This window comes from Neolamprologus multifasciatus, chromosome 7, assembly GCF_963576455.1.
Source record: "Neolamprologus multifasciatus chromosome 7, fNeoMul1.2, whole genome shotgun sequence".
NCBI classification, from domain to species: domain Eukaryota; kingdom Metazoa; phylum Chordata; class Actinopteri; order Cichliformes; family Cichlidae; genus Neolamprologus; species Neolamprologus multifasciatus.
The window spans coordinates 4,884,468-4,907,555 of record NC_140445.1 but is presented as its reverse complement, the minus strand read 5'-3'; the positions used below and the strand labels follow the sequence as shown (position 1 = coordinate 4,907,555).

Genomic DNA, 23,088 nt, shown 5'->3' with positions numbered 1-23,088 from the left:
CTATTAATCATTCCGTTTCATGTATTTGATTATTTCAGATGTAATTCATATTTTAGAGTAGTAATAGTAAATTACTTCGTGTAATCAAGATGAGAGACCACGGCTATAAAAGCGAAGGTGGATTTGGGAAGTCTGTCGCAGCCATGTCCTGTCCGTTTGTACGCGAGCAACCCATTGCGGAAGGTGCAAGATTGATAAGGAGAGTTTTCAGAATTCAGCGTATATTGCGGGATAGACAGGATCCTTTAGCTCAGCGCGACAGTGTGCTCATAGAGAGATATCGATTTTCCCGTGAGGGTATTATTTACTTAACCAACTTGTTGGATCCCTATGTTAAGAGTTCCACTCACCGTAGTCGGGCATTAACAACTGCACAAACTGTGTGCATTGCCTTGCGTTTCTTTGCGAGTGGCACGTTTCTGTACGCTGTTGGAGACGCAGAGAACATTGGCAAAAGTGCTGTCTGTCGTTCCATTCGCAAAGTATACCTGGCACTCAAGCATTTCCTGGGTGTGTTTGTGGTTTTTCCAAGCCACTTAAGACCACAGGTTGTCAAACAGGGCTTTTTTTCTATTGCAGGTACATTAAATTCGATAATGAATGTGATGCAATCATGACCTATGTCTGTAACTATAGCTCGATTGTCCGCAGGCTTCCCTAATGTGATTGGTACCATAGACTGCACACACATTGCGATCAAGGCCCCCCCAGGCCCCAATGAAGGGGATTTTGTCAATCGAAAGGGGGTTCACATTATAAATGTGTAGGTGAGTAATACTAATATTTTAGATGGTAATATATAATGAAAAGGAGTGTGTTCACATATAATGAAATCTCTTAGATGGTGTGTGACTCTATGTGCCATATCACAAATGTGGAAGCTAAATGGCCCGGATCAGTGCATGACTCAAGAATTTTCAGAGAGTCAGGGTTATGCACATTATTTGAGCGTGGTAAGAAAAAGAGACTTATTTTGATATTTCATACTTATTTTGGGCCTAACATAACAGCATTTCTCCATTACACAGGGGCCTACGATGGGATTCTCCTTGGAGACAGGGGTTATGCATGCAGGCAGTACTTCATGACACCGTTCCCTGAGCCCAACCCTGGGCCACAAACCCGCTACAATGCAGCTCTAGCCAGGACAAGGGCACGCATTGAAATGACCTTTGGGCAAATAAAGGGAAGATTTCAGTGTCTGAAAAGTCTGAGGGTTGCACCTGACAGGGCATGTGACATTATTGTTGCATGTGCCGTACTGCACAACATTGCCACCATCAGAAAGGAGAGGACTCCTGTGGTGGAGGTGCGGCCTGATGATGACCTCCAGCCAGTGCACTTGGACCAACCTAGTGGCAGAGCTGCACGGGACAGAATTGTGCAACACAATTTCGAATATTAAAAACATGACAAAAGATATTTTTCATTGAAATTTATTTGAGCATCTTTTTCTGTCTCATCAAAAAAAAAGCCAGTCATCATTTGCCAGGAATCATATATACTGTATCACGCAAGGTCATCAATAGTGCTCTGTATGAAAGTGTATTTTTACTTACTCTGAAGTTCCTTTTGAAGCAACTCGATTTCTAGTTGAACTTTTTGCCTCATTAGAGCTTGAAGTTCGATTTCACCTAGAAGCTTTTGTTTCTTTAGCTCAGTATACTCCATTTTTTGCTGGAGACTTCTCTTATAGAGCAAACGAATGTCACCCTGTTTCAATTGTAGAGACAACATTTAACGGTCAATACATGTCATATAGGAAGTAAAATTAATTACAAGACTGCCCACCTCTGTATCAGGCCTCTCTGCCGGCCTCTTTGCCTGCAAATCATACTGCAGTCAGAAACACATAGAAGTACACAAGTAGATACAAATTCAGGCCAAATTATGCATGCACTTACAGGGACTTCCTCCAAACCAAAGTCATCTGACAGGGTTGCTTCACTGTCCTGTGCAATGGAAACAAAATGGTGTTACAAAGGGATGTGGTACAGCCTATTGGTCTAAATAATTAAAAAAAAAAAAGATTATATATATATATATCTCCCAACTTACTGTGCATGCTTCAGTCACCCCTTGCATGGGAACAGGTAAAAGTGATGGAGTGTTATGTAAAACTACACACAAAAAAACCCACAATGTCAATAAATGTCAAAGTACAAAAAGCATTTTAATTAAGGCAACAACCAAATATTTTACATTGTACAAATAGAATTATGAGCTCATTTCCCAGTTATGAAGGTGCTGCTGCTACTGCACCCCGGCTGCTGGCCCCCAGGGATGCCCTCAACAATCGGTCTGGTGGCATTCAACCCTAGGGCCAGCTCCTCTGCCGGGGTGTGACGAGGGGGTGCAGGACCACCACCTGTCTTTTTTTGCTCTGCCCTTTTCTTGGTTGCTGTTATAAACAAACAAACAGATTATTTCAGGGTCTCTTTTCAAGAGACTAAAAGCAATATAAGTGATAAATATTACCATTCTGTAGAATATTCTTATATTTCACTTTTACTTGTTCCCATGTTCTAGTGGGTCCTGTTGTGGCTCTAATGTAAAAGAGGATATAATGTAATATAATATAATAAATTACTTACGAGTTTAATTTGTCAGCAACTTTCTGCCAGCCCTCTCTCCTTGCTTTTGCAGCCTTTGCAGTGTTCCCTTGCGTTTTAATTAAACTCTGAAACTCCTGAAATCCCTCAATCAGGAGTTCTTGCTCTGCTGCTGAAAAATACTGAGCGCGCTCCTTCAACATTTTCGCTGACCAATCAAAGGGTTGCCGATCAATGTTTCTACTATCGATGCGTAGCCCCTTTTAAGCCACCCAGTGATCTCACATTACTTCATCCAGCTGTACTAATCGTCAACAACAGGTGTGTTCGGAGAACCGGAATAGCGAGCTCAAAGTTGGCGCGATGATTTGATCTTGGATGTGTCATTTGATCTTGGATGTAGTAAGCAAGGTACGAAGAACGGACCCCTGGTTCTGAATCATATCATTATTGAACTAGATCTGCTAGAAAACCCCTAAGGTATAATGTCTTTTTTTTCTTTGTTTGTTTTTTTGTTGTTGTTTTGTTTTGTTTGTTTGCTTTGATTCTGTTTGGGGTTTGATTTTTTTTATTTATTTGTTGTTGTTTGTACTTCCTGTTCATTATCTATCTTCTATATGCTGGAATTCAGCCTGTTCTGATACTATTTCATGTTGGGAAAATAGAATCTTTGTAGAGATTGCCATAATTGTTGTACATTTCTGTGCAAATAAAAAAAAAAAAATGTTGGCAAAGAGAGGAAGTGCGCATGCGGGGTACCGATCGGACCCCCTCCCTCCTGGCTCACAGCTTCTTCTTCTTCTTGGTTGGCAACCAATGTTAAGGCGCATTACCGCCCCCAGGCTCACATTTCAGTGGACATTTAGATGAGAAAATATATATTTAACACAATTAAGGAAAGTACTAATAAAATAAAAGTTTATTAACCAATTTTGATAGGAAATTGCTTAATTTTAGAAATGTTTTTGCTCTTTTTTGCTCTATAAAATAGTTGTTTTCTTTTAGAATCATTCATCTTAGCAGTAGGATTTACATGAAAAGAGAAACAAATTAAGTTTGAGTGAAAATGTACATTTTTTGCACTCTCTGGTCAACTCAGTGAATCAAATGATTCAAAAAACCCGAGTCACTTTGGTGAGTGACTCATTAAAACTCGATTCAGTAAAAAGAATCAAATTTACCATCACTAATGACGACAGTTGGTCCAGTGATGGGTTAAAAACAGATGAGGCGTTCAGGTGGTGCTTGGAAATTTGAGCATTGAACATGTCTGTGTGTTGCTCTCTGTGTGTGAGAGACATATGTCGTGTCCAAATTCATGGGCTGCATCCTCCTGAGGACCTAGCCTTAGCGGTCTATGTGGGCCGGGTCCTCAGAAGGTCGGGTAGGCCGGAAGTAAACGGCTGGGGAAATTGGACGGTCTAGCCTTCTGATTAGCGTCACCGCTGTCTCGGTGGAGTTTAATAAACTCGGCCGTCTGCTCCTTGCTATCTAAAATATAACAGGACACTGGCGTAAATTCTCGACTGTCTCACACTTCTGTTTAATCAGTTTTCTGTTTGACGTTTATTCAGCTGTGTGAAAATCCCAGAGGAACCCACCCGGGGGATTAATAAAGTTTTATTTTATCTAATCTAATAACTTTAATCTCGGCCAAACCGATTTAGTCACGAACAAATAAAACACTGAAAAAAGCCCAACAATATCATTTTTACGTTGTCTAAGTGACTTATATATTACGTTTAACCTGAGTAGCGAAACTCCGTGGTGATATGAAAATGATGTGCCGGGAGTTGTGCCGTTCTCAGCAGCTTCAGTGACCCTCAAGCTCCCGGCTTGTTATCGAGCTGGTGGAAAGCAGATGCTCCGAAAACATCGAAGCACTTTTGCAAATATGCAATATCTTGATAAACCGAGCAGATATTTGATGTTTACACAGCTACTTTCTTGCCTGAAAATATGTTAAAAGTTTATTTTGCTATAGTAATGGCACGCACACAGACATGCGCCTCACTTCTGCTGCTTAAAATGAACAGAAAAGTCAGCCCAAAACAAATCGTTCCCAAATGAAAAGTACAAGTCGTATTGACAAAATTCTTTCACCGTAAGCACCAGCAATGTCTAGTCTACTGATTTCTCAGTTTTTATGCCTGTGGAGTTTATTATATGGACATGGTGACAGTGTAAAGACAGCCTGTACTTCTGATTTTCAAACAAACTTTCTGAGCCATTTTAACATTGGAGTCTATGGAAGAGTTGGAGGGAGGAGGCTGTGCATTGGTGACATTTATGAAAGAACCATAACACCTATTACAATAATACACGCATTGGATGAAAGAGGACAGCGATGGCTACGGTTTGAGGGTAAAATGATGGCTGTAGAGCGAACATTGTGGACACAGCAGCAGTTTTAAGAAAAGATTTTAAGATTAATTCCCCCCCTCCTCTCACTCTGGCAGTTGAGCTGTCTCACTCTAGCGCCAACATTCCGTCCCATACACACCCATTATAAACTCTGAAACGGCTGAAAAAAAAGGATGAAACTTAAACTGGAACTGAAGAAAAAGTATAATAGATATTGAAAATATAAATGCAAGTTGAATAGTTGAATGTTTTGGCTTCGTTTTAAAGTTTGAATGGTGGCTCTATGTCAACGTATGTGGAAGTGGTAAGAGTTTAAAGAGGAGTAAGTTGAATGAGAATTTGAAGGGTCTTTCCACTGAAATACATGGGAAATTTTTGTTGAATAAAGTTGAATAATTTTAAAAATATAAATGTTAAAAATGAGAAAAATAGAAGCTAAAAGCTAAAAATAACAGAATAAAACTTGATTCACCTAAAAAAAAAAGAATCCTCGTTCAATTATGTCATGTGACAGCCTAACTCCTATGACATCATACTACGATGGTTCTATGCCTTTGATCTGAAAGCCTTAAATAGGGGTGCAATCCTAAACATTCAGTCAGTTTATTCGCAGCACTCGTGTTCGCAGCATTCAAACGTACGCCTTAGAAACATTTTGAAACAGTTTTACACAGTCATTTTATCAAGACTACAACATGTCTGAAAGAAAACACAGCAAAAAACAACAAGCTTACGCTGGCTGTCCTCTCGAGGGTGCACAGCCAAATTCCCCATCAGCTGAAAGTAGGCAGGTAAACCAAAATCTAGAGGACAGGATTAAACAAATCCAAGCAGAGAAGATTCAACTTGAAGAGCAGTGCAGACAAATGGAGACCCAGAATAAACAGCTGGAAGAAAAGCACAATGGGTTTGTCAAGAACCAACAAGTCTTGCAAGTAAAGCTTAATGAAGCACTGCACAGAAATGCAGAAATGGTTCATGAGAATAAACAATTGGACACTAAATACAGAGAACTGGAGGCCCGAAATAAAGACTTGGAAGAAAGGCACAAGGAAATTCTCATGAACCAACAGAAGCAGCCCAACGTGGATAACATAAATGAGGGCTGGGGAATAATGTTTAATCAAGCAAAGCAGCGCATTGCAAGCCTGATGACAGAAAAGAAGCAGAACAAGCATGAGTTAAGAACAATGTCCTGCCAGCTTCAACAAGCACAAACTGTTAATCTGGAGATCTATGGGAATCTCCAACACGCTGTCAACCTGAATCAGCAGCTGCAAGTACAGCTTGATGAAGCCCTGGAGGAAAACCAAGAGCTTCTTCAAGAGAAGAAACAGCAGGACATAAAGGAGAAAGATATGGAATGCAAACTTCACAACATGAAGAAACAAAATGATGTCTTGCAAGTAAAGATTAATGAAGCACTGCACAGAAATGCACAAGTGCTTCATGAGAAGAAACAACTGGACACTGAATACAGAGAACTGGAAGGCCGAAATAAAGACTTGGAAGAAAGGCACAAGGAAATGCTGGTGAACCAACAGAAGCAGCCCAACGTGGATAACATAAATGAGGGCTGGGGAATAATGTTTAATCAAGCTAAGCAGCGCATTGCAAGTCTGATGACAGAAAAGAAGCAGAACAGGCATGCGTTAAGAACAATGTCCTGCCAGCTTCAACAAGCACAAGCTGTTAATCTGGAGATCTATGGGAATCTCCAAGACGCTGTCAACTTGAAACAGCAGCTGCAAGTACAGCTTGATGAAGCCCTGGAGGAAAACCAAGAGCTTCTTCAGGAGAAGAAACAGCAGGACATAAAGGACAAAGACATGAAATGCAAACTTCACAACATGAAGAAACAAAATGATGTCTTGCAAGTAAAGCTTAATGAAGCACTGCACAGAAATGCACAAGTGCTTCATGAGAAGAAACAACTGGACACTAAATACGGAGAACTGGAGGCCCGAAATAAAGACTTGGAAGAAAGGCACAATGGGTTTGTCAAGAACCAACAAGTCTTGCAAGTAAAGATTAATGAAGCACTGCACAGAAATGCAGAAATGGTTTATGAGAATAAACAATTGGACACTAAATACAAAGAACTGGAGGCCCGAAATAAAGACTTGGAAGAAAGGCACAAGGAAATTCTCATGAACCAACAGAAGCAGCCCAACGTGGATAACATAAATGAGGGCTGGGGAATAATGTTTAATCAAGCTAAGCAGCGCATTGCAAGCCTGATGACAGAAAAGAAGCAGAACAAGCATGCGTTAAGAACAATGTCCTGCCAGCTTCAACAAGCGCAAGCTGTTAATCTGGAGATCTATGGGAATCTCCAAGACGCTGTCAACTTGAAACAGCAGCTGCAAGTACAGCTTGATGAAGCCCTGGAGGAAAACCAAGAGTTTCTTCAAGAGAAGAAACAGCAGGACATAAAGGAGAAAGAGATGGAATGCAAACTTCACAACATGAAGAAACAAAATGAAGTCTTGCAAATAAAGATTAATGAAGCACTGCACAGAAATGCACAAGTGCTTCATGAGAAGAAACAACTGGACACTGAATACAGAGAACTGGAAGGCCGAAATAAAGACTTGGAAGAAAGACACAAGGAAATGCTGGTGAACCAACAGAAGCAGCCCAACGTGGATAACATAAATGAGGGATGGGGAATAATGTTTAATCAAGCTAAGCAGCGCATTGCAAGCCTGATGACAGAAAAGAAGCAGAACAGGCATGAGTTAAGAACAATGTCCTGCCAGCTTCAACAAGCACAAGCTGTTAATCTGGAGATCTATGGGAAACTCCAAGACGCTGTCAACTTGAAACAGCAGCTGCAAGTACAGCTTGATGAAGCCCTGGAGGAAAACCAAGAGCTTCTTCAGGAAAAAGAGCAACTGGAAAAAATACAGGAGAAGAAAAACAAGCACAATTAGAAGAACTGGAGAAAAAATGCAAGAAACTTGAGGAGGAAATTCTTCTGGTTTTTCAGGAGGAGGGACCCTCCTGCTTCCTCACTGGATCATGAGGCGGCATAGCCTGGTCTACCTCCACCACTTTCCTCATCTCCTCACCGCTATACCTCCCCTCTTGCCCTTTCTCTCCTTCCACCTCTCCATCATTCTCCATTTTTTCTTTCTCCCCTCCCTTCTTCATCCTTTTTCTTTTCTTTGTAATTGGCCAACAGAAGTATATTTCATCTTGTCTCCCTATATTGTCTCTCCATCACCCCCAACCGGTCGCAGCAGATGGCCGCCCCTTCTTGAGCCTGGTTCTGCTGGAGGTTTCTTCTTATAAAAGGAGTTTTTCCTCCCCACTGTCGCCTAGTGCTTGCTCAAAGGGGATCTTTTGATTGTTGGGTATTTTCCTGCTAATACTGTAGGGTTTTCACCTTACATTATAAAGCACCTTGAGGAGACTCTTGTTTTGCTGCGATGCTATATAATCTTAGATTTAACTGAATTTTAAAATCAGCTATTATAGCATCAAAGTAAAACAAAATGAAATTTAAAAAAACCTGACATAAAAAAAATAGATTTACCATCAAATAAAAATCCTAATCTCAAACATATTCTGATTTTTCTTGTGTTTTATTGTGTTGTCAAGTATGAGGATTTTTAGTAGATCAGACTCTACTGTGTTAGAGAAAAGAGAAGCAGGTAGAACTGGGTTAATTTACTGCATTGTCTTTGGCAAACATAATTTAAAGTTAATTACAAAACTCTTACTGCCTATATTCTACTCAATAAAGTTCATCTTATCTTATTCTGTTTTCATTGCGCCATTCTCTCAATACAGTTTTTGAATTTACACACTATAACGTACACGGCAGTTTGTTTCTGTGCTTCTGCAACCTTTTCTTAGCTTTTCCTATAAGGTATTTGTAATTAATTAAAAATATATATATTATTTTTTTGGCTTTAGTGGATTTCCGCTCAGGTAACTCGGCCATTATGCACTACCCAGTAAACTAAATGGCTAAACAGTATCTTAATGTCTGTCACTGGTCCGGAGGTGTATCAATTTCACGTTGATGAGCCATGAGCTTCTCCAAGATCTTTCCCATATTGTGTTCCATAAGAACACTCTGAGTACTCACAGCCCTTCCCAGCCCTTTGATCATCGCGGCTAGCCTTGTGGGGTTTTGAACAGCTGTAACCGCTTTCTTCAATTTCCCTTAAACTAGGGCCAAGCCACCACCGATCAGCAAGAACCCCGTTATCATGGTTCTGAATAGGTAGATGTCTTTGATGTCCTCAATAGACAGTCCTGCCAGGCTCCTCGTCCTGAAGAGAGTGTCAACTGCATTAAGGGACCAGTTGATCAAATCCATAATTCTTCTTTAGGATTTAGAGAACAAGAATAAGAGGCTCTCTGACGGTTAGTTAGATGAGAGAAGTCAAGGATATAGAAGCATTAAACTGATTTTACATTGCCTTGTTATTCTAATCTTTATCTGCGTTTTGGACTCCAAACATTCACACCTGCTGTTGGTAACCAGAGTTCACAAGAGTGTAAGGCGTGTAGTTCAATAAAGTGATCGATGTGTTCACTAGCTGATTTCAATAAACCGGTAACTTATCAAATCTATATTTTATAGGAAGTACATTACTGATAAAAGTGGTAATAAACACGGTAACCAATAAAAAATTCAATTTCCTGTTATAAAAAAAATACTGCTGTGAGCTTGGTTTTCTAACAACAGGTGTGAACATCTACAGTCTTTAAGCTCTGGTAAAGATTTAAAAATAAAAGCATTAAATAACATAACATTAAACACTAAATTAGTTTGATGGTGTTGACTGCAGCAGCTCAATGTTAATCAGCTGATGGTGATGGAAGCAGATTAGCGTTTCTCATCATGGTTGTTGGTGATGTGTTGGTCGAAACAAGACGGCTCTTAGAGCCGACTCTTTGCTCCTTATCCGGTCGTTAAGTCTGACGTAGTGATGCGCGAATCATGAACGAATCGTTCAATACTGGAGAATCACTTTACTGACTCATGAATCATGAGTCACAAGTCCAACTGACTCACTGACTCATCCCTGTTGCTGTTAGCAGCAATGTATCTAGCTTATAATTAAAATTGTGGAGAAAAACACAACATCCAGTATTGTAACAAAAACATTTCTGCTCTGAACTGGAAGAAAAAACCCTGAGTAGAAGCTCACATCAAGAAAATAGCTCCTCGGTTCACAGTAGCATCGCTCTGCTAACATGCTAACAGCACATTTGAGCTACTCATCGGGTCTACCCGATCCGTACCACGCATGTGCAGGGGTTTTCTTCTTCTTCTGTACGTTTAATGGCAGTTTACTCCCCAGTGTCCGAGGATACTGCCACCTGCTGACTGAGCGAATGAACCCTATTGTAAACTGAATTAGCGTCATTACAAACGTGTGTTAAATTTGATTTAGTGATAATAGAGTGTGTTTATGCTTGTCTGTGTGGAGAGGATTGTTGGAATAGTGATGATGATGTCCGCTATCACTGTCAATTGCCAGTAAACACTTCATCTGGCTGCTGAATCTTCACGTGACATATTACAAAGTCTGTATTATTAACTCTGTCATTAGGCACCATTCTTCTTATTTTACGGCGCTGTTGTTCAATCGGGGAACGCTCTCTGTTGAGGAGAAAAGCAAAAATTTGTTGCGGATACAGATAGTCCATTGTTTAAATGTCCCGGTAGTCCAGCTAAACTTTGATTTTATATGGAAACGCAAAACCCACTATATTAGGTAAGGTAATTTAGTCAAACATTTTGAAGATGGAGGTTTGCAAGCTATTGAATTTGACAGCTTAAATGGCACTAGAAAAAATAAATTGGCTTAGGTCATTTTTAAGAAGTCAAATTAGCCTTTGGTTTCACATTCCAAGCAAAATATTCTCAGATCAAGGCGGAATTAATCTTTTACTTCGATGTGATTTTGACATAAAAAAAAAAACTCCCCATAAAGCTCTCTTCCTTTCACCAGCAAGTTTTATTATACTGGAAATTTATATACAAACATAACTACAGCCCACACAACACTCCCCTATGGAACTGTCGCTACATAAACGTTGGAAACAAATCAATCTTTATAAAAAAATGGTACGATAAGGGCATCTGGTCAGTGATGCATTTGTTAAATGATAGAGGTAAAATTTTATTAGAAGATTTCACCACCAATTATAATCTGCAAATAAATAACAAAGAATTTCAAAAAATTACTAAGGCTATCCCTCAAAACATTCTATGTACAGCATATAATCTTTTTCAAAACCTTGACTATAGATCCCCTGACCTCCCTGAACTCTTGGTAAATGGGCATAACATCTAACAGCTAACAGTCTAAAAAACTCCCAAATTAGGGAATTATTTACTAATGTTTTTTTCCCTTATAGATCCAATCCAAATTCCATCTCACATCTGTTCTCCGGTGATCAAAAGAAAGAGATCAGAAAAAATTACCTAAAACTTCCCATTCCTCCCAAAGCTAAGGAGGTCCACTACACAATCCTTTCTGGTATTTACCCTTCCAAACAATTTCTCAGACGTCGCTTTGCTATTGATAATAATTCTTGCTCTTTTTGTGATGGGGATATTGAATCAACAGAACATTTATTTTATGATTGTATATTCTGTAAAGCCCTGTGGAACGATGTGCACTACTGGCTCTTTCCAAAGATTCCAAACTTACTTGAATTTTCTAAAAATGATATTATCTTTGGTTCTCTAAGAAAAGAAAAGAAGCTTGAAAATGTTTTAAATGTAATAATTATTATGGGGAAATTCTTCATTCACAAATGTCGTTTTCTGAAAACAAAGCCGTCCTTTTTTACTTTTCACAAAGAACTCTGCCTCTTCCTCTCATCTGTTAAATTTATGGACAAAAAACAAGCTCTGGGGTCCGTTCTTCGTACCTCGCTAAGTAAGTTAGCTGGATTTGATTGTTGACAATTTCGCGTGATCTTGGATCGTTCGGTTCTCCGAAGCTCATCCGGGACTTGCTGTCATAGCAACAGATCCGTAAGCGTAAACCTGCTTGGGAGCAGGCTTACTTGATGTAAACAGGATTAGATCGCGGCCACTCAGGTATGTCCGCTTCATTTATACGAAAGCAACAGCGATATTTTTCCACTGTTTTTCCATAAATAAATATTATCAATGTAACTAAAGATAATGCAGTATTTGATTCTTTTATTGATTTCATACAGATACATACAGGTCATTTCCTAAAAAAAGGGAAATGTACTATTAATCATTCTGTTTCATGTATTTGATTATTTCAGATGTAATTCATATTTTAGAGTAGTAATAGTAAATTACTTCGTGTAATCAAGATGAGAGACCACGGCTATAAAAGCGAAGGTGGATTTGGGAAGTCTGTCACAGCCCGTTCTCACTCCCGAGGCGTAACATGCCGACGTTTTGTCACGTCCCGGGGCGTTCCTGAGGAACGCAAAAGGAGACCTTCGGCGTTCTCATGGTACGCGGCGGGTTATGGCCGAAATCCAGTGCAATGACGTTCCCGCGGTGATAGACGTTCCAGCCCTGTATTCCAGCCCTAACCTAACCTTATCCCTAGCCCTAACCATAACCTTTTTCCTGATCTTAACCAGGACTTTAATGATGTTAAATAGCGTGTTTCTAAGTGATTTGAAGAAAAAGAGTGAACATGTGTAGATTGAGTCCATATGGTTCTCATATTTCCTCATTTTTCCGAGGTCATCATTTAGGAACGTGGTGGGTAGCCGAAAACGTAATATGTTGACGATTTGTCACCTAGCCTAAAATGTTACGCTTTGGGAGTGAGAACGTGTTGGTCGCAGCCATGTCCTGTCCGTTTGTACACGAGCAACCCATTGCAGAAGGTGCTTTTTTTCTATTGCAGGTACATTAAATTCGATAATGAATGTGATGCAATCATGACCTATGTCTGTAACTATAGCTCGATTGTCCGCAGGCTTCCCTAATGTGATTGGTACCATAGACTGCACACACATTGCGATCAAGGCCCCCCCAGGCCCCAATGAAGGGGATTTTGTCAATCGAAAGGGGGTTCACATTATAAATGTGCAGGTGAGTAATACTAATATTTTAGATGGTAATATATAATGAAAAGGAGTGTGTTCACATATAATTATTGAGCTGGTGGGTAGCAGATGCTCCGAAAACGTCGAAGCACTTTTGCAAATATGCAATATCTTGATAAACCGAGCAGATATTTGATGTTTACACAGCTACTTTCTCGCCTGAAAATATGTTAAAAGTTTATTTTGTGACCCAGAAAGATTAGTAAGAGTAATTTTAAAACTTTTTTTTTTTTTTTTTTTTTTTTCCTTTTTTGAGGGGATTTTATTCATCTTGTTCTTCTTTTTTTTTTTTTTTTTTTTTTTTTTTTTTTCGCCTGTCCCATTTGGTTCTTTAGCCGTCAGAATTGTTGTCTGAAGACCAACAAGGATACCCAATGGATTTATTTTGCCAAATGGATCATCATGGCATTGCCGTATTGGTCCATTTGATCGACCTTTGTTTTTATTATTTATTTTATTTTCAGTTGTTACAGACGGGACAGACATGAGTGAGGGATAGGAAAGGGAGAAAGAAAGAGGAAGGAAAAGAAAAACAGAACGGGAGAGGGACAGTGAGAAAGGGGGGAAGAAAAAATATCTCCGGGATCACCTGTTGAGAGAGAAAGAATAGAAAACAAGCAAAAAAAACAACAAAACAATGCAACATACTATACACAACACCATCGCATTAATCTAGCTAAGTGTAAACAGCAGTAAATACTAAATATTGAATGTTGTTGTGCAGCACGCAGGACATACAGCGCACAATGTGCTTTGAAGTAGCAGCCAAGAAAGGTGTGATTTAAGTCTACGAATAGTGAACACCCATGTGCACACCTGTGTGGATCGGCGCGCTTGTATTCAAATGGTTTCCCCATGTAATGGTCTGCTAGAGGATGTAGAGAGCCATAGCCCCGTCCCCCAGGGCATGAAGCAGGCATGGAGGAGATCCAGGCCCCAGACATCCAGAGGCCCCAGAGTGCAAGAGCCCAAGGAGGACCACCGGAGGGGCATCCGTGCCACCTTCATGGGAAGGGCTGAGGATCCCCAGATGAGGGGTCACCCAGTAGCCACCGGGCAGAAGCTAGAGGGGGCTGCACCGGCGTGCCCGCCGGCTCTGCCGGCAGCCAGCTGTGCCAGAGTGAACCGAGCCGCAGGCACAGAGGCCTGAGGCCCGAGGGCCCCCCGCGCCCCGGAAGAGGCCTGACCGAGCAGCAGGCGCCAGGCCCCGCCAAGTAGTCACCGGGAGTGAGCTGGTACATACCTGAGCGCCCAGCCCCGGACACCAAGAACCACCAACGCACCGACCCCTGAGGGCATCAGTCACCGGCAGGGAGTGTGGTGAGGGGAGATAGGCCTCCACACTTTGGATGGCCTTGGAGTTCCCAGAGAGGTGAAGTCTAAGACCCGACCTGACATATAGACACAGACAAACAGGCACACACAGACACAGACATGCATTCCCACCCTCATGCACACATATACAAACACTCAGCACTCACCCAACGCAGGAATAAACGTAAATGGACATGTACACACAATCACACTCCCCAAACATACTCTATATCCCGGGTCCAGGTATCCTCACCCCCAGAGATGGAAACGGCACCCAGACCCAAGAGATGTTACCCTTCCCTCCGGGGTGGAGGCAAGCAGACCGCCCCAGGCTCCGCAGCAGCAGGGAGGCCAATCGGACAGCCTGTAATTTTAAAACTTAGTAGCGGCCGCCATTATTGGAAACTGGAGTTTGGCTGGGCTATGAATTCTGGGATATGGTAGGCCACGAAGGACACACCCGACCCATCCTTCAAATTCGGGGGACGAAAAGGGGGACGCATTTGTCGGCTGCATTCGGAGGAGTCTACGAATTTCGACAGCCTTCGGCGCATCGCTGTGACGTAATCGGTCTACAAATGCGACCTCAGGAGGATGCAGCCCATGAATTTGGACACGACCATAGAGAGATAGAGGGAAAAATACAATAGACTAGTGTACAAATTGGTACTTTTTGCCCGAGTATAAGCGAATGAGTGACATACAGAAAAACACGGCAACTGGCATTACATGAGCAAATAAAAAGTATTTCATCTTGAACTGTTTTGTGGGTTTCATTTTAAGACTACTTTAAGTCTGTTAGTGGGGAGATAAGCTATACAGACTATAAACAGAGACATTAAATGAGATTAGATTAGTTAAACGTTAATTAAAATGTGGGAAAATCAACTACAGACAGGTAGATGCTGTGAGCTTTAATTATCCAGTCAGAAAGGATGATTTTAAAGTCATCAACTGACTCCAACTGCCCAGATCTGAAAAACCTGTGTGCCAATCACAATGCTCTACTTAGTTGGCATATACTAACTACTGACAAACTATTAATCTGTGGCAAAACCCTGTCAAATCTGTCTTATTGTACCTATTGAAAAAGTTAATCTTACTACAACTGGTTAGATGCAGCAGACATTTTTAGGTTTAACCTTGGCAGAGTGAGAGAGAGCTGGTTAAGCAGGCAGGTGTGAGCCTGGTTGCTATAGTGACTGCACCTAATGGCACGCACACAGACATGCGCCTCACTTCTGCTGCTTAAAATGAACAGAAAAGTCAGCCCAAAACAAATCGTTCCCAAATGAAAAGTACAAGTCGTATTGACAAAATTCTTTCACCGTGAGCACCAGCAATGTCTAGTCTACTGATTTCTCAGTTTTCATGCCTGTGGAGTTTATTATATGGACATGGTGACAGTGTAAAGACAGCCTGTACTTCTGATTTTCAAACAAACTTTCTGAGCCATTTTAACATTGGAGTCTATGGAAGAGTTGGAGGGAGGAGGCTGTGCATTGGTGACATTTATGAAAGAACCATAACACCTAGTACAATAATACACGCATTGGATGAAAGAGGACAGCGATGGCTACGGTTTGAGGGTAAAATGATGGCTGTAGAGCGAACATTGTGGACACAGCAGCAGTTTTAAGAAAAGATTTTAAGATTAATTCCCCCCCCCCTCTCACTCTGGCAGTTGAGCTGTCTCACTCTAGCGCCAACATTCCGTCCCATACACACCCATTATAAACTCTGAAACGGCTGAAAAAAAAGGATGAAACTTAAACTGGAACTGAAGAAAAAGTATAATAGATATTGAAAATATAAATGCAAGTTGAATAGTTGAATGTTTTGGCTTCGTTTTAAAGTTTGAATGGTGGCTCTATGTCAACGTATGTGGAAGTGGTAAGAGTTTAAAGAGGAGTAAGTTGAATGAGAATTTGAAGGGTCTTTCCACTGAAATACATGGGAAATTTTTGTTGAATAAAGTTGAATAATTTTAAAAATATAAATGTTAAAAATGAGAAAAATAGAAGCTAAAAGCTAAAAATAACAGAATAAAACTTGATTCACCTAAAAAAAAAAGAATCCTCATTCAATTATGTCATGTGACAGCCTAACTCCTATGACATCATACTACGATGGTTCTATGCCTTTGATCTGAAAGCCTTAAATAGGGGTGCAATCCTAAACATTCAGTCAGTTTATTCGCAGCACTCGTGTTTGCAGCATTCAAACATACGCCTTAGAAACATTTTGAAACAGTTTTACACAGTCATTTTATCAAGACTACAACATGTCTGAAAGAAAACACAGCAAAAAACAACACGCTTACGCTGGCTGTCCTCTCGAGAGTGCACAGCCAAATTCCCCATCAGCTGAAAGTAGGCAGGTAAACCAAAATCTAGAGGACAGGATTAAACAAATCCAAGCAGAGAAGATTCAACTTGAAGAGCAGTGCAGACAAATGGAGACCCATAATAAACAGCTGGAGGAAAGGCACAATGGGTTTGTCAAGAACCAACAAGTCTTGCAAGTAAAGCTTAATGAAGCATTGCATAGAAATGTAGAAATGGTTCATGAGAAGAAACAACTGGACACTAAATACAGAGAACTGGAGGGCCGAAATAAAGACTTGGAAGAAAGGCACAATGGGTTTGTCAAGAACCAACAAGTCTTGCAAGTAAAGCTTAATGAAGCACTGCACAGAAATGTAGAAATGGTTCATGAGAAGAAACAACTGGACACTAAATACAGAGAACTGGAGGCCCGAAATAAAGACTTGGAAGAAAGGCACAAGGAAATTCTCATGAACCAACAGAAGCAGCCCAACGTGGATAACATAAATGAGGGCTGGGGAATAATGTTTAATCAAGCTAAGCAGCGCATTGCAAGCCTGATGACAGAAAAGAAGCAGAACAGGCATGAGTTAAGAACAATGTCCTGCCAGCTTCAACAAGCACAAACTGTTAATCTGGAAATCTATGGGAATCTCCAACACGTTGTCAACTTGAAACAGCAGCTGCAAGTACAGCTTGATGAAGCCCTGGAGGAAAACCAAGAGCTTCTTCAAGAGAAGAAACAGCAGGACATAAAGGACAAAGACATGGAATGCAAGCTTCACAACATGAAGAAACAAAATGATGTCTTGCAATTAAAGATTAATGAAGCACTGCACAGAAATGCACAAGTGCTTCATGAGAAGAAACAACTGGACACTAAGTACAGAGAACTGGAAGGCCGAAATAAAGACTTGGAAGAAAGGCACAAGGAAATGCTGGTGAACCAACAGAAGCAGCCCAACGTGGATAACATAAATGAGGGCTGGGGAATAATGTTTAATCAAGCAAAGCAGCGCATTGCAAGTCTGATGACAGAAAAGAAGCAGAACAGGCATGAGTTAAGAACAATGTCCTGCCAGCTTCAACAAGCACAAGCTGTTAATCTGGAGATCTATGGGAATCTCCAACATGCTGTCAACTTGAAACAGCAGCTGCAAGTACAGCTTGATGAAGCCCTGGAGGAAAACCAAGAGCTTCTTCAGGAGAAGAAACAGCAGGACATAAAGGACAAAGACATGGAATGCAAACTTCACAACATGAAGAAACAAAATGATGTCTTGCAAGTAAAGCTTAATGAAGCACTGCACAGAAATGCACAAGTGCTTCATGAGAAGAAACAACTGGACACTAAATACAAAGAACTGGAGGCCCGAAATAAAGACTTGGAAGAAAGGCACAATGGGTTTGTCAAGAACCAACAAGTCTTGCAAGTAAAGATTAATGAAGCACTGCACAGAAATGCAGAAATGGTTCATGAGAATAAACAATTGGACACTAAATACAAAGAACTGGAGGCCCGAAATAAAGACTTGGAAGAAAGGCACAAGGAAATTCTCATGAACCAACAGAAGCAGCCCAACGTGGATAACATAAATGAGGGCTGGGGAATAATGTTTAATCAAGCTAAGCAGCGCATTGCAAGTCTGATGACAGAAAAGAAGCAGAACAGGCATGAGTTAAGAACAATGTCCTGCCAGCTTCAACAAGCGCAAGCTGTTAATCTGGAGATCTATGGGAATCTCCAAGACGCTGTCAACTTGAAACAGCAGCTGCAAGTACAGCTTGATGAAGCCCTGGAGGAAAACCAAGAGTTTCTTCAAGAGAAGAAACAGCAGGACATAAAGGACAAAGACATGGAATGCAAACTTCACAACATGAAGAAACAAAATGAAGTCTTGCAAGTAAAGATTAATGAAGCACTGCACAGACATGCACAAGTGCTTCATGAGAAGAAACGACTGGACACTAAATACAGAGAACTGGAAGGCCGAAATAAAGACTTGGAAGAAAGGCACAAGGAAATGCTGGTGAACCAACAGAAGCAGCCCAACGTGGATAACATAAATGAGGGCTGGGGAATAATGTTTAATCAAGCTAAGCAGCGCATTGCAAGCCTGATGACAGAAAAGAAGCAGAACAGGCATGAGTTAAGAACAATGTCCTGCCAGCTTCAACAAGCACAAGCTGTTAATCTGGTGATCTATGGGAAACTCCAAGACGCTGTCAACTTGAAACAGCAGCTGCAAGTACAGCTTGATGAAGCCCTGGAGGAAAACCAAGAGCTTCTTCAGGAAAAAGAGCAACTGGAAAAAAGACAGGAGAAGAAAAACAAGCACAATTAGAAGAACTGGAGAAAAAATGCAAGAAACTTGAGGAGGAAATTACAGTAACAACCGAAGAACTGAAAACCCTCATCCTACAGAAAAAAAGAGCTCCAGGAACAGTGCCTGAAAAAGAAGAAGGAACGCTTCTGGTTTTTCAGGAGGAGGGACCCTCCTGCTTCCTCACCGCACTGGATCATGAGGCGGCATAGCCTGGTCTACCTCCACCACTTTCCTCATCTCCTCACCCCTATACCTCCCCTCTTGCCCTTTCTCTCCTTCCACCTCTCCATCATTCTCCATTTTTTCTTTCTCCCCTCCCTTCTTCATCCTTTTTCTTTTCTTTGTAATTGGCCAACAGAAGTATATTTCATCTTGTCTCCCTATATTGTCTCTCCATCACCCCCAACCGGTCGCAGCAGATGGCCGCCCCTTCTTGAGCCTGGTTCTGCTGGAGGTTTCTTCTTATAAAAGGAGTTTTTCCTCCCCACTGTTGCCTAGTGCTTGCTCAAAGGGGATCTTTTGATTGTTGGGTATTTTCCTGCTAATACTGTAGGGTTTTCACCTTACATTATAAAGCACCTTGAGGAGACTCTTGTTTTGCTGCGATGCTATATAATCTTAGATTTAACTGAATTTTAAAATCAGCTATTATAGCATCAAAGTAAAACAAAATGAAATGTAAAAAAAACCTGACATAAAAAAATAGATTTACCATCAAATAAAAATCCTAATCTCAAACATATTCTGATTTTTCTTGTGTTTTATTGTGTTGTCAAGTATGAGGATTTTTAGTAGATCAGACACACTCTACTGTGTTAGAGAAAAGAGAAGCAGGTAGAACTGGGTTAATTTACTGTCATTGTCTTTGGCAAACATAATTTAAAGTTAATTACAAAACTCTTACTGCCTATATTCTACTCAATAAAGTTCATCTTATCTTATTCTGTTTTCATTGCGCCATTCTCTCAATACAGTTTTTGAATTTACATACTATAACGTACACGGCAGTTTGTTTCTGTGCTTCTGCAACCTTTTCTTAGCTTTTCCTATAAGGTATTTGTAATTAATTAAAAATATATATATAATTTTTTTGGCTTTAGTGGATTCCCTCTCAGGTAACTCGGCCATTATGCACTACCCAGTAAACAAAATGGCTAAACAGTATCTTAATGTCTGTCACTGGTCCGGAGGTGTATCAATTTCACGTTGACGAGCCATGAGCTTCTCCAAGATCTTTCCCATATTGTGTTCCATAAGAACACTCTGAGTACTCACAGCCCTTCCCAGCCCTTTGATCATCGCGGCTAGCCTTGTGGGGTTTTGAACAGCTGTAACTGCTTTCTTCAATTTCCCTTAAACTAGGGCCAAGCCACCACCGATCAGCAAGAACCCCGTTATCATGGTTCTGAATAGGTAGATGTCTTTGATGTCCTCAATAGACAGTCCTGCCAGGCTCCTCGTCCTGAAGAGAGTGTCAACTGCATTAAGGGACCAGTTGATCAAATCCATAATTCTTCTTTAGGATTTAGAGAACAAGAATAAGAGGCTCTCTGACGGTTAGTTAGACGAGAGAAGTCAAGGATATAGAAGCATTAAACTGATTTTACATTGCCTTGTTATTCTAATCTTTATCTGCGTTTTGGACTCCAAACATTCACACCTGCTGTTGGTAACCAGAGTTCACAAGAGTGTAAGGCGTGTAGTTCAATAAAGTGATCGATGTGTTCACTAGCTGATTTCAATAAACCGGTAACTTATCAAATCTATATTTTATAGGAAGTACATTACTGATAAAAGTGGTAATAAACACGGTAACCAATAAAAAATTAAATTTCCTGTTATAAAAAAAATACTGCTGTGAGCTTGGTTTTCTAACAACAGGTGTGAACATCTACAGTCTTTAAGCTCTGGTAAAGATTTAAAAATAAAAGCATTAAATAACATAACATTAAACACTAAATTAGTTTGATGGTGTTGACTGCAGCAGCTCAATGTTAATCAGCTGATGGTGATGGAAGCAGATTAGCGTTTCTCATCATGGTTGTTGGTGATGTGTTGGTCGAAACAAGACGGCTCTTAGAGCCGACTCTTTGCTCCTTATCCGGTCGTTAAGTCTGACGTAGTGATGCGCGAATCATGAACGAATCGTTCAATACTGGAGAATCACTTTACTGACTCATGAATCATGATTCACAAGTCCAACTGACTCACTGACTCATCCCTGTTGCTGTTAGCAGCAATGTATCTAGCTTATAATTAAAATTGTGGAGAAAAACACAACATCCAGTATTGTAACAAAAAAATTTCTGCTCTGAACTGGAAGAAAAAACCCTGAGTAGAAGCTCACATCAAGAAAATAGCTCCTCGGTTCACAGTAGCATCGCTCTGCTAACATGCTAACAGCACATTTGAGCTACTCATCGGGTCTACCCGATCCGTACCACGCATGTGCAGGGGTTTTCTTCTTCTTCTGTACGTTTAATGGCAGTTTACTCCCCAGTGTCCGAGGATACTGCCACCTGCTGACTGAGCGAATGAACCCTATTGTAAACTGAATTAGCGTCATTACAAACGTGTGTTAAATTTGATTTAGTGATAATAGAGTGTGTTTATGCTTGTCTGTGTGGAGAGGATTGTTGGAATAGTGATGATGATGTCCGCTATCACTGTCAATTGCCAGTAAACACTTCATCTGGCTGCTGAATCTTCACGTGACATATTACAAAGTCTGTATTATTAACTCTGTCATTAGGCACCATTCTTCTTATTTTACGGCGCTGTTGTTCAATCGGGGAACGCTCTCTGTTGAGGAGAAAAGCAAAAATTTGTTGCGGATACAGATAGTCCATTGTTTAAATGTCTGGACTAAATCAAAGTTTAGTCCAGCTAAACTTTGATTTTATATGGAAACGCAAAACCCACTATATTAGGTAAGGTAATTTAGTCAAACATTTTGAAGATGGAGGTTTGCAAGCTATTGAATTTGACAGCTTAAATGGCACTAGAAAAAATAAATTGGCTTAGGTCATTTTTAAGAAGTCAAATTAGCCTTTGGTTTCACATTCCAAGCAAAATATTCTCAGATCAAGGCAGAATTAATCTTTTACTTCGATGTGATTTTGACATAAAAAAAAAAACTCCCCATAAAGCTCTCTTCCTTTCACCAGCAAGTTTTATTATACTGGAAATTAATATACAAACATAACTACAGCCCACACAACACTCCCCTATGGAACTGTCGCTACATAAACGTTGGAAACAAATCAATCTTTATAAAAAAATGGTACGATAAGGGCATCTGGTCAGTGATGCATTTGTTAAATGATAGAGGTAAAATTTTATTAGAAGATTTCACCACCAATTATAATCTGCAAATAAATAACAAAGAATTTCAAAAAATCACTAAGGCTATCCCTCAAAACATTCTATGTACAGCATATAATCTTTTTCAAAACCCTGACTATAGATCCCCTGACCTCCCTGAACTCTTGGTAAATGGGCATAACATTACAGCTAACAGTCTAAAAAACTCCCAAATTAGGGAATTATTTACTAATGTTTTTTTCCCTTATAGATCCAATCCAAATTCCATCTCACATCTGTTCTCCGGTGATCAAAAGAAAGAGATCAGAAAAAATTACCTAAAACTTCCCATTCCTCCCAAAGCTAAGGAGGTCCACTACACAATCCTTTCTGGTATTTACCCTTCCAAACAATTTCTCAGACGTCGCTTTGCTATTGATAATAATTCTTGCTCTTTTTGTGATGGGGATATTGAATCAACAGAACATTTATTTTATGATTGTATATTCTGTAAAGCCCTGTGGAACGATGTGCACTACTGGCTCTTTCCAAAGATTCCAAACTTACTTGAATTTTCTAAAAATTATATTATCTTTGGTTCTCTAAGAAAAGAAAAGAAGCTTGAAAATGTTTTAAATGTAATAATTATGGGGAAATTCTTCATTCACAAATGTCGTTTTCTGAAAACAAAGCCGTCCTTTTTTACTTTTCACAAAGAACTCTACCTCTTCCTCTCATCTGTTAAATTTATGGACAAAAAACAAGCTCTGGGGTCCGTTCTTCGTACCTCGCTAAGTAAGTTAGCTGGAGTTGATTGTTGAC

At 40.2% G+C, this 23,088-nt stretch overlaps 3 long non-coding RNA genes across 3 annotated transcripts in view; 2 read left to right on the top strand and 1 right to left on the bottom strand.

Annotated features, from left to right (window-relative positions):
• Positions 1-23,088, top strand: part of LOC146513543 (uncharacterized) — a 543,433-nt gene that overhangs the window by 51,628 nt on the left and 468,717 nt on the right. The gene's annotated exons all lie outside the window — the stretch shown is intronic.
• The window catches only part of LOC146513558 (uncharacterized), a 125,166-nt gene that overhangs the window by 15,673 nt on the left and 86,405 nt on the right, over positions 1-23,088 (top strand). The gene's annotated exons all lie outside the window — the stretch shown is intronic.
• LOC146513562 (uncharacterized) lies at positions 2,424-4,519 on the bottom strand. Its single transcript, XR_014875452.1, has 2 exons — positions 2,595-4,519; positions 2,424-2,546 (listed from the first exon to the last, which is right to left on the bottom strand). It is a non-coding gene; the product is annotated as an uncharacterized LOC146513562 (long non-coding RNA).